Source organism: Oculina patagonica, chromosome 5, assembly GCF_052425735.1.
Source record: "Oculina patagonica isolate OP01 chromosome 5, crgOcupat, whole genome shotgun sequence".
Lineage (NCBI taxonomy): Eukaryota > Metazoa > Cnidaria > Anthozoa > Scleractinia > Oculinidae > Oculina > Oculina patagonica.
Window position 1 is genome coordinate 5,661,696 of NC_135762.1, and position 10,527 is coordinate 5,672,222.

At 41.1% G+C, this 10,527-nt stretch overlaps 1 non-coding gene and 2 pseudogenes across 1 annotated transcript; all 3 read right to left on the reverse strand.

The window, feature by feature from the left end:
• Nucleotides 1–967: 967 nt before the first annotated feature.
• LOC144652970 (G-protein coupled receptor 54-like) lies at nt 968–2,271 on the reverse strand (annotated as a pseudogene).
• Nucleotides 2,272–4,978: 2,707 nt separating this feature from the next.
• LOC144655755 (U5 spliceosomal RNA) lies at nt 4,979–5,098 on the reverse strand. The gene has a single exon (XR_013571210.1). It is a non-coding gene; the product is annotated as a U5 spliceosomal RNA (small nuclear RNA).
• Nucleotides 5,099–6,437: 1,339 nt separating this feature from the next.
• On the reverse strand, nt 6,438–8,456 carry LOC144654239 (prolactin-releasing peptide receptor-like; annotated as a pseudogene).
• Nucleotides 8,457–10,527: the final 2,071 nt, after the last annotated feature.

Sequence of the window (10,527 nt, forward strand, 5' to 3'; positions counted from 1 at the left end):
GAGTGGGAGAAGGAAACGACGTCAATGATGTGGTGGGGTGGATAAAGATGCTTGGGTTAAGCTTTTTTTGGTTTGTTTTAAATGAAGTAAACGTCAAAAACAAAGGAAACTTAGAAAGACCTTTAGAAAAAACAGGCAGCTGCTAAGGATTTCTTCGGACTTATCAGCACGGACCGGACTATCCGTAGATTAACACATATCAGACGAAAAATGTTTAATACGACACATGTCACTCAAAGAGGCTACAACTGAGCTTTAATTAATTTGAAATTGAAACGTTTTACACAAGAGCAATGGCGAGAATACAATTTATTGGACTGCAATTCAACTGATGTTACAGTTGTATAATACATTATATTAATGATTGTTACATATAGGACCAAACGTTATTACACTTAGGACCTTTATTACATTTAGGGACATTTATTACATTTGAGGCTTCACAACTATGCCAAACTTTCCCGCACACGGGAAAAACGATCTAAAACGTAGTTCTCGACAACTATTAGTTGGAAAAAGGAAACTGCCTTGAAATGTTCAATAAAGTACATGTCACTGACAGAAAGGCTACTACTTATGAGTTAGAAATGAAGCTTTAATTACTTCGAAACTAAAACGTTTTACAGAAGGGCAATGGCGAGAATACAATTTATTGGACTGCAATTCAACTGATGTTACAGTTGTATAATACATTATATCAATGATTGTTATCACCATTCTCTGTTTAAATCACATTTCATGAGCCCGAGTTTAGCTCCTTTAAAGTCAAACATTTCAGTCATGAAAAGCTTAATTCATCATGCAATCAAACGAGACGGTCCTACTTCTTTGCATATTACCAAAAATGTAAATTAGTTATTTCCCTTATTTTCTCTTGGTTTTTTACAACATTTCCTGTGTTTTGTAGACATCTGCTAATTTCTGTAACTTTTCCCAACAGAAAAACAGGAAACGAAAGGATTATCTTCCACACCGGCCTAGAACTCAGTACGTTATTTCTATCTACTCGTGCTAAGTTTGATAGCTAAAAGTTACTTATATGTGAATTTTGTCTTAATATCAGTTAAAGCGGAACATTAAATATCACCAATGTTCTGAACTGGTATTTCATTCTGTTGACTCAATAACCCGGGTTGCCTCGAATGAACACTTAATCGTGATGAGCGTCATCCGCGGCACGGGCAGCCGGTCCGAAAATCTTTACTCATTGCAGTTAATATTATCGGGTTAATCACATGCTTAAGGTAATATATCGCCACCGTTAGTCTTTCCACGTAGAGAAAGTCTGGCTTGGCTGTCATCTGTGGGGAGAATTCCCTGATCAACATAATGACTCCACGCGGAAGATAACAAACTTGGAAAACCAGCATCAGCACTATCAGCATCCTGACCAGGTGTTTCTTCTGCCTTGCACGGGCGCTGAAGGTTTTCTGCATGGAACTGTTTTGCTGTTCGGCGTTGCACATCGATTGGATATCGTGTTTGGCCCTGCTGAGAGCACGGATCACGTCGAAGTAGGCTGCACTTTTGAGCACCAACGGAAGGGTTATGAAGAAAACCACGAGGTATATCTCATATGCGACTCTATAACTATCGCTGGGGAAGAGTGGATAACAAAAGAAATGCCCATGGGAGAACAATTCGTTCCGGAGAAGGATAAGGATAAGGATCGGAACACCGCTCGTCACATAGCAGGCAATCCAGATAAACGGCACCGCCATCTTGACGCGTTTGACCGTCACCTTTGGTTTGAAAGGTGTTACAATGGCTCGATGCCTCTCCATTGCGATAACAGTATGTGTGACGACGGACACGACCGCGAAGACATCTTGAAGTGGAGCCAGGATATAGCACAGTATGTCACCGAAGAGCCAACCGCGGTAGATCTCGATGATCCTTAATGGCGCCGCGAATATGCAGACTCCCAAGTCAGCCGCGCAGATATTGGCGATGAGAAGGTTGCACGGTGTCCTCATCTCTCGCCAGCGACAAAGAATCGCCACGATTAGACTGTTCCCCGTCAGGCCAACGACGATGATAAACGAAAAGAAGAGTGTCGTGAGGATGACATAAAGTTGAGATGGTCCCTCTGGCGTTTCATGCGTCACCGCTTGAGTAGTATTTGTTGTAAAGTTGGTCGTGTTAACTGTCATGTTCCCCTCGGGAAGAGTGTAGTTGGGAGTCATTTTGCCAGCAAACGACTTTCGCTGTTGTTGAGACTCAGTTCAGGTTGCGACTTGCGGTTCTATCATCAGCTGCTTGTGCATTAACAGGATGAAGCAAAAAGCAATTTATAACATTTGCCTTTTGATAAGGGGGCGGTTCGAAATTAAATGCGTAGAGAAGAGATAGAATACAGACAGATATAAACATACAAATAAGCATAAACTTTCGAGAGACGTGCGTGCGACGACAAAACAGACGTCAATAAATGAAAATTTTCTTTCTTTTTTATCGCAAAAGTAGCCCGGTAAAACTTTCATAGAGAAACGACAAGCATCAAAAACTCATAACTATAACTCTAAAGTCCAATAAATAGAATTGTTTCTAAAGGAAGAACTCAAAATTCATTTGTATGTCTGGTTAATTTGGAATAACTCTTCAAACAAGACATGTCCTGCGTCACTGTTAGCGTAGCCAACACCTCCACCGGCTGGCCGACTTGCAATAACGACCGCTGTGATGGACCGCTCGTAAATTAATTTTACAGAATTGCTTTTGATGTGACGACGGTTCGAGATTAATCGCTTTCATGCCACAGAAAACAATAAACTTTCGAGAGACGTATGTCCAACGCACAACACAGACCTTAATGAAAATTTGCAATAACAACCGCAATGACGGCTTGCAGCAACAATCGCAAGAATGGACTGCTTGAAAATTAATTTTAAAGAATTGTTTTCCTAAAAACAGAATCGTGTAGGGAAAGAAACACAATTTGCTGTTACCTTTTTTACTCGATAAAGCGCAAGCGAAATTGTTTCGATTTTTGATCCTTTGCTCATTTGAGAGCAATTGATAAAATTGTTTAAACTAGGGATATTGGCACTGCAACTGTCCCCGCTGTAAATTGATTTTTTTTTCAGCGCATCCGTTACTACAGTCAATTCTTTCAATCGATTTTTTTTGCTTTTCTTTTTAATCAGTTGGTTGAAAAACAGTTTTCTGTTTGAGACATTTTTGCGATAATTCTCAGATTAAGAGATTAGATTTAGAAAACACTCGCTGGCGGCTCGTGTTTTCTAAATAAATTATTCTCGTGTTGTGCTAACAGAATGTTTCGTTGTTTCTGGTCTTCTCTTCTTCAGGGTGGGAAGAGGAAGTGCGATTTGAAACAAACTTTCAGGACAAAGTGTTGAAGCCAAGAGAATAAACAAAACAAACGCAGTGATGCCAAAAAATTCCGAAAGATAGAAGATCACGTAAATTTAATTACAAGAACGCGACCGCAACATCTCGACATTATTTTGTCATAACTGGCTGTAATAAGTAATCTCAGTGAGGATAACCTTGTGCAATGCCAAACGTTTTAAAATCATCACTTGAGTCCAAATGTTTTTTAAGATGTTTGGGCTGGGAGCCCAAGCAAGAATGACCAACTTGTCACTTGAGCCGAAAAGGATGCCGAAAGAATTTCTCACTTTCGTCAATAGAAACGCCTGCGTCGGTTTATGTCGAGAGCTTTTTGAATTTCGTCTTTTCTTCTTGACAAGTTTTAGTCACCAGGGAACATTTTAGACCTAGACGTACTATTCTTGTTCTTGGACAAGTCACTTTCGGCTTTCAGACCTTGTGAAATGAACAGATCTCGAATGAAACTTCACATAATCCTTACCTAAAGCTGGAGTTCAACTACAATCAACCTTTGTCAGAATGGTTGAAGCGTTGTTGTCGCGTGCGCACGTGCTTACGTTGATGGGTTGTCATAATCACGCAGTCGCCGCGCAGAGATTCGTTCATATTACGTCATCATTGACCAATCACCGCACAGGCGCGCATTTATCACACCTCCCGATACCCACTTACCTGGGGCAATAAAACACAGCAGCTCTTTCTTTTACTCAATAATGAGACGGAAACCGAATTTAAAATGTAAATGTCATTGTTTCTTTCCATATCGGAGCCATGGGCTGCATAGGGGCGTAACCTTCTTTGAATAAGGGATGTTTTTATCTCAAGTGTTGAAACGAAGGGTTCTCTACCACTTTGTAGAGAGTAAGACTCGTTGCTCACATTAACACAACAGCCTTTATTCGACGTACAAAGTTTACCGGTTTCGAGCGTTACTCGACCAAATGCTACGTTATGTAATGGTCTCAAAGTGTCTCACTACACCTCGAGCCACATTGGTGGTATGCAGTATGATCTAGCTTGTAAATTGCGTCTTTTCAAGACAGCGTTTTACTCCATTGGTTCTTTGAGAGACTATAGGCGCTAACATCCGTAAGCATAAACAATGCACTGTTACCTTTTTATCACAAGAGTGGTCCACGTATCGTCTAATTAAGATCAGTAGCAACTCAAAGGCTCGAAACACTAAGCAATAGAGTACTTATTGTAAATAATAAAGATAGTAATTGTTTTTAGAGCGCCCAACCGGTATCTGGGAGGCCATGGGCTCGATTCCCGTCGGGGACTCAGAATTTTTCTTTGTCCCATGCTCGTGTCATTGTTAAAAAATTCATTTTCATTATTTATCACCGAGCTTAACATTTACCATCTTTATTATTTACAACACACTTGATGATTTCGACATTGCTGATCCTAGCAGTATGCAGGACGCGTGTCACATATCAACCTAGTAAATGGCCCAGCTCACAACGAGTCTCTCGTGGCTCAGTTGGTTAGAGCGCCCAACCGGTATCTGGGAGGCCATGGGTTCGATTCCCGTCGGGGACGCAGAATTTTTCTTTGTCCCATGCTCGTGTCATTGTTGAAAAATTCATTTTCATTAGAGTACTTATTATTACTACGTTGGAGCCCCGCCGAAAAGCAGAGCTACGAAAAATTAGTCTTAAGACTCATTTAGTTGTTCTCCTCCACGGAAATCTTTAGTAAAAGGCGAAAGATTATGCGTGTTGAAGGAAAACCAGAGTTGCTGACAATAGGCCATTTCCGTTACCCTTCGCCTCTGTTTCAAAACGAGTAAGTGCGAAACCATTCATAGAAAATGAGTTTTACCTACAGGTCCATTTTTATCAAATCGACATTTTCATTTGAATGTCGCACGAGATAAAGAGGAAAATGTAAGGGCGGAAATTGTGAACGCGATACCACAAAGCATTGGGACATAAACATACTTTTAAGAATACTCATACGCATCGAAAACGTAAATTATTATAAATTTCATTGCAACTTTCTTTTGGATTTCCATTTTAGATAGAAAAATACTTTCTTTTTTAAAAAAATCGGGACCAACGTGCGAGAATCTGTGCGACTGCCACAGATATTTTCGAATAAGGCTCACTGATTGGAGTCGCAGGCGCATAACATCTTCTTTTACAGGCGCTTATTCGCATCACCATTTATCGGACCCGTAACCATGACGATTACCTTATAATGGCCTACCGTCCCGAGTGAAGACCCTTTGTTGCGTTTTGTTTCTGCCCTGTCACAAACTGACAACCTTATAATAAGTAATTTTAAAAAGTTTTCAAAATTTAAGTTCCTCCTGCACCGACAGGAAATAGATGGAAATGCACGAAATGACATTTTTGCCAAAAATCAATAAAACATTTACACGCAGATGGCATATTTTTTGACAGGAACTTAAAAGGAATAAGCAATTTAAACTTTTTGTAGATATCGAAAAAGGAAGACGGTACTTGAGTTGATTTCCGCTGAACATGCAAGGCTAATTTGACGGTAACTAAGTTTCAGATTGAAAAAAAAGTTTCATATTTAGTGGCACATGGCATATGACAAGCGAAAAAACAAATTGTCAGTGTTAACGTTTTTTTTTTTTTAAATAATATCGTTATTTGAATATTATCTGAGGGCGCTTTCCATTAGTCGGAACTAGACTGGTATATTCGTGATTAGTATTCCGTTGTTAGTCAAATCAGTAAATGCATAAATATTATACGCTGTCGTGGTGGATACGTGGGAAAATGTCGTGGAAAAGGCCCATTTTACATCCAAAACCACAGGACATGCCGGCCAGTTCTAGCTAATTGAAAGTGCCCTAAGTTTCAGATTGGTATCTGGCATTTGACAAGCAAGAAATACTTGTCAGTGGTCTTTGTTAAAATAATTTGAACATTATGTAGGTTGCCCACGGGGCAGTATTTGTAGTAAAAGCTGATCGACTCATTTTCGCTCCGGATATGACACTTAAGCCGTCCCTACCAGCCAGCAGACACCTCTCTCTTTGAAATCGATCGAGGCCCTGACGAATATTCCGGACTGATGAAATGTCAGTGTAGTTGCCGAGAAAGCTTTATACGGTAAAAAATGATGAAGATGAAATTTACTGAACTGCAAGTGATTTTCCAGACGTATAACATATTTAATTATTATCACCATTTTCGGTTTAAATCACTTTTCGCGAGCGTGAGGATTGTGCCTCCTTTACAAGCATTTTGATAATTGTAAAAGCTTATTTTATAAACTAAACAACAACTGACTTAGTCGTACTTCTTTACATAATAAAAAAATTCGAAATTACTTTTTACACGTTCTGGGATTTTTTTTTGACATCAGCTAATTTCGCTAATTTTTACGACTACTTCCAAACAGAAAAACCAAAGAATGACCTTCCACTATCGACTACAACTGAGTACGTCTTGTCTACTTTATACTCATGATAGGTAACTATTCTGTATATCAAAGATGTAGATAATTTTACAATGTCTGGATTAACATGTATCAATTCAAGCAGGACATTCTAAGTCACCCATGTTCTAAACTAGAACTTCTCAATCTTCTTGTCCGTGTTTTGTCTCAATACCGGTTGCTTCGAGTGAACGCTAAATGAGTGTCATCCGCGGCACAGGCAGCCTGACCGAAAATCCTTACTCATAGCCGCTAATATTATCGGGTTAACCACATGCTTGAGGTAATACATTGCCATTGTTATTAGTTCCACGTAGAGAAACTCGGGCTTGACTGCCGTTTCTGGGGAGAATTCCCAGATCAACATGACGACTCCACGCGGAAGATAACAAACTTGGAAAACCAGCATCAGCACTATTAGCATCCAGACAAGGCGTTTCTTCTGTCGGGCCCGGTCGCTGAAGGCTTTCTTCATAGAAATGCTCCGCTGGCGAGCGATGCGCATCGATTTAGTATCGTGTTTAGCCCTGAGTGCACAGATGACGTTAGAGTAGGCTGTACTTTGGAGCGCCAGCGGCAGGATTATGAATAAAACCACGAGGTACATCTCGTATGCCATTTTGTAACTATCACTGGTAAAAAATGGAAAACAAAAGAAATACCCATTGGGGAACAATTTGTTTTCTAGAGAGATTAGCATTGGAACAGCGCTCGTCACGTAGCAGGCAATCCAAATGAAGGGCACTACCATCTTGACGCGTTTGACGGTCATCTTCGGTTTGAAAGGTGGTACAATGGCTCGATGTCTCTCCACTGCGATAACGGTCTGTGTAAAAACGGAGACGACCACGAAGACATCTTGAAGTGGAAACAGGATATAGCACAGTATGTCACCGAAGAGCCAACCGCGATAGATCTCGATGATCCTCAATGGCGCCGCGAACACGCAGACTCCCAAGTCAGCCGCACAGATATTGGCGATGAGAAGGTTGCACGGTGTCCTCATCTCTCGCCAGCGACAAAGAGTCGCCACGACCAGACTGTTCCCCACCAGACCAACGACGATGACAATCGAGAAGAATAGTGTCGTGAGAATGACATATAGCTCAGATAATTCTTCTGGCGTTTCCTGCGTCACCACTGATGTGGTATTTGGTGGAAAGCTGCTTGTGTTAACTGTCATGTTCCCCTCGGAAAGAGTCGAAGTCGGACTCATTTTGCCAGCAAAAGATCGGTCGCTGTTGTTGAGATTCAAATCAGGTTTCAACTTGCGGTAGATCTGTTATCAGCGCTTGCACTTAACAAGATAAAGTAAAAAGCAATTTTCTTGGCAGTTTCAGCGTTATATAACATCTGCCTTTTGATGAGATAGCGTTTCGAGATTAATTGCTTTCCTGTCACAGTGAAGAATAGACTTTCGAGATGTGCCTAACGCTCACCGTAACACAAACTTTAACTTCTAATGTTAATGAAAATTTCCATTTGTTTTTACAGCGAAGCTAGCCCGGTAACAGTGCCATAAAAATAATAAAAAGAAGCTACTGCATGCATAAAAATATTACTTATTAAAATGTGACAATTTCAAATATCATTAAACAAACAGTGCTTAGTTTCACATGTCACTGAACAAATACTGGTAAATTAAAAGAACGATCACACAGTTGGCGCTAAATGACTTACTGACTTAATGTGACAAACTATTTAATTTTTTTTAACATATTTAGCAGAGCCGCGCAGTCAAATTCGGTGTACGTAAGTGTAAACCATAATCCAATAGTGCACGCTGATAACGTGAGCTCATCGGCTTTGCCAGAAAAGTTTTTCTTGCGGGTTTCGATGTACATCTTCACCGGCAATGTTATAAAACAACTGACTTGTGCTTTTAGCTGTGTACCATGAAATTATGGTGCACTGGAGAAGTTTGGAGAGCACTTTAAAAGCTGAGTTGCTCTTGGTTATCGCCTCGAGCAATTATAACGCTTCAGTTGGTGTTCTCCAATCTTCCCGCATGCACATAACTCGATAGTGCACACTAAAGCATAAACCAATTGTTAAATATTATTTTACCATTGTTCGAAAACAGTGATGTCTGCAGTAGATAATTTATGCGATGAATGTTTGCATAACTACCGGTTATAACAACAAAGGTAAAATAGAACATGACAAACCTGTCAAACTGGTTTTTCGTTAATTATATTTCACCGCATTTTATTCATGAGTCTATGACATCATCGAGATTAATGTATTCCTGCCCAGGCTAATAAGAGGGAATAAGGGAATAAAACATCACTACGTACCATACTGTTCACAGGTGAGAAGCCATTTGAGGCACATATTCTAGGGAGCACATAACTAGCGCAGCAAGATTGCGCTGGATGAAAAACTCAGTCAAGAGGAACAGGTGGGGTTCCGGGCTTGTCGAAGCTGTGCGGATCAAACAGCAACACTGCGGATTATTGTGGAACAGGGCATCGAGTGGGAGTCTTCCTTGTACATCAACTTTATAGATTTCGAAAAGGCCTTCGATAGCATCAGCAGAGAGGTTTTGTGGGAGTTGTTGCAGCACAAAGGGATGCCTGTCAAGATAGTCACCATCATCAGAGCTCTTTCTATGAGGGTTTCTCCGCACAGGTGGTACACAATGGACAGAGGACTCAACCATTGCACATAAGGACTGGGATAAGACAAGGATGCCTGCTATCTCCCTTGCTGTTTCTGGTCGCCTTGCATTGGGTGACGAGGACAAAGTTTGACAGGAAGAGAGGTATTCAGTGGACCTTTACGACATCCTTAGAAGACCTTGATTTTGCCGACGATTTGGCCCTACTTTCGCACAGAATACAGGACATGAGGGATGAGACACGGGCCTTGGAGGTATAAGGTGCGAGGGTAGGCCTGAAGATCAATGCCACCAAGACAAAGCTGATGCGAATTGCATGGTACCAAACGTGGTAATGGTGTGTCGGTTGCAGGAAAGCAGATTGAGGGAGTGGATGGGCATTGTAAGCAAGAAGGGAGGCACTGATGAGGATATACTTTCAGGCACGAATTGGAAAGGCAAGACAGGCATTTGCTATGCTGAGACCAATATGGCGATCCACGGCACTAACAACCAAGACCAAGCTGAAAGTCTTTGGGTCAAATGTGAAGGCGGTGCTTTTGTATGGCTCTGAAACTTGGAGGCTGACCAAGGGAATGTAGCAGACGTTGCAAGTGTTTATCAATAAGAGCCTGAGGAACATCTTGCCGATTTGGTGGCCTTGAAGAATCAATAACAAGGAGCTTTGAGACATACAGGGCAGCGACCGATAGAGGAAGAGATAAGACAAAGAGCTTGGAGCTGGATCAGCCACACGCTGAGGAAACCAGATAGACAGATGTAGTCAAGAGGGCACTAGAGTGGAACCCACAGGGGAAGCGAGACACACGAGAATGGCAGAGTTGAAGGGAAAACAACTTGAATTGCGTGGAATGAGGCAAAGGGCACTGCACTAGTTTAGGACCTATGTTCCACTAAGGAACGAAGAGGAGTAAGCAAGCAAGCAATCAGGCAAAGGGCAAGAAGTAGGTAAGTAAGTATTCTAGGGAGAAATTGGAGGTGGATTGGTCACCCCTTTAGGTGTGCATTTACCGGGAAAAAATGGGTGCATTTACAGGTCTATAGTGGCCTCAAAATGAGTCGAAAATTATTGTGTATCTTTTGCCTTTATTTCATAGTACCAAATATTCTCTCTTTATGTTACCGTTTATAGT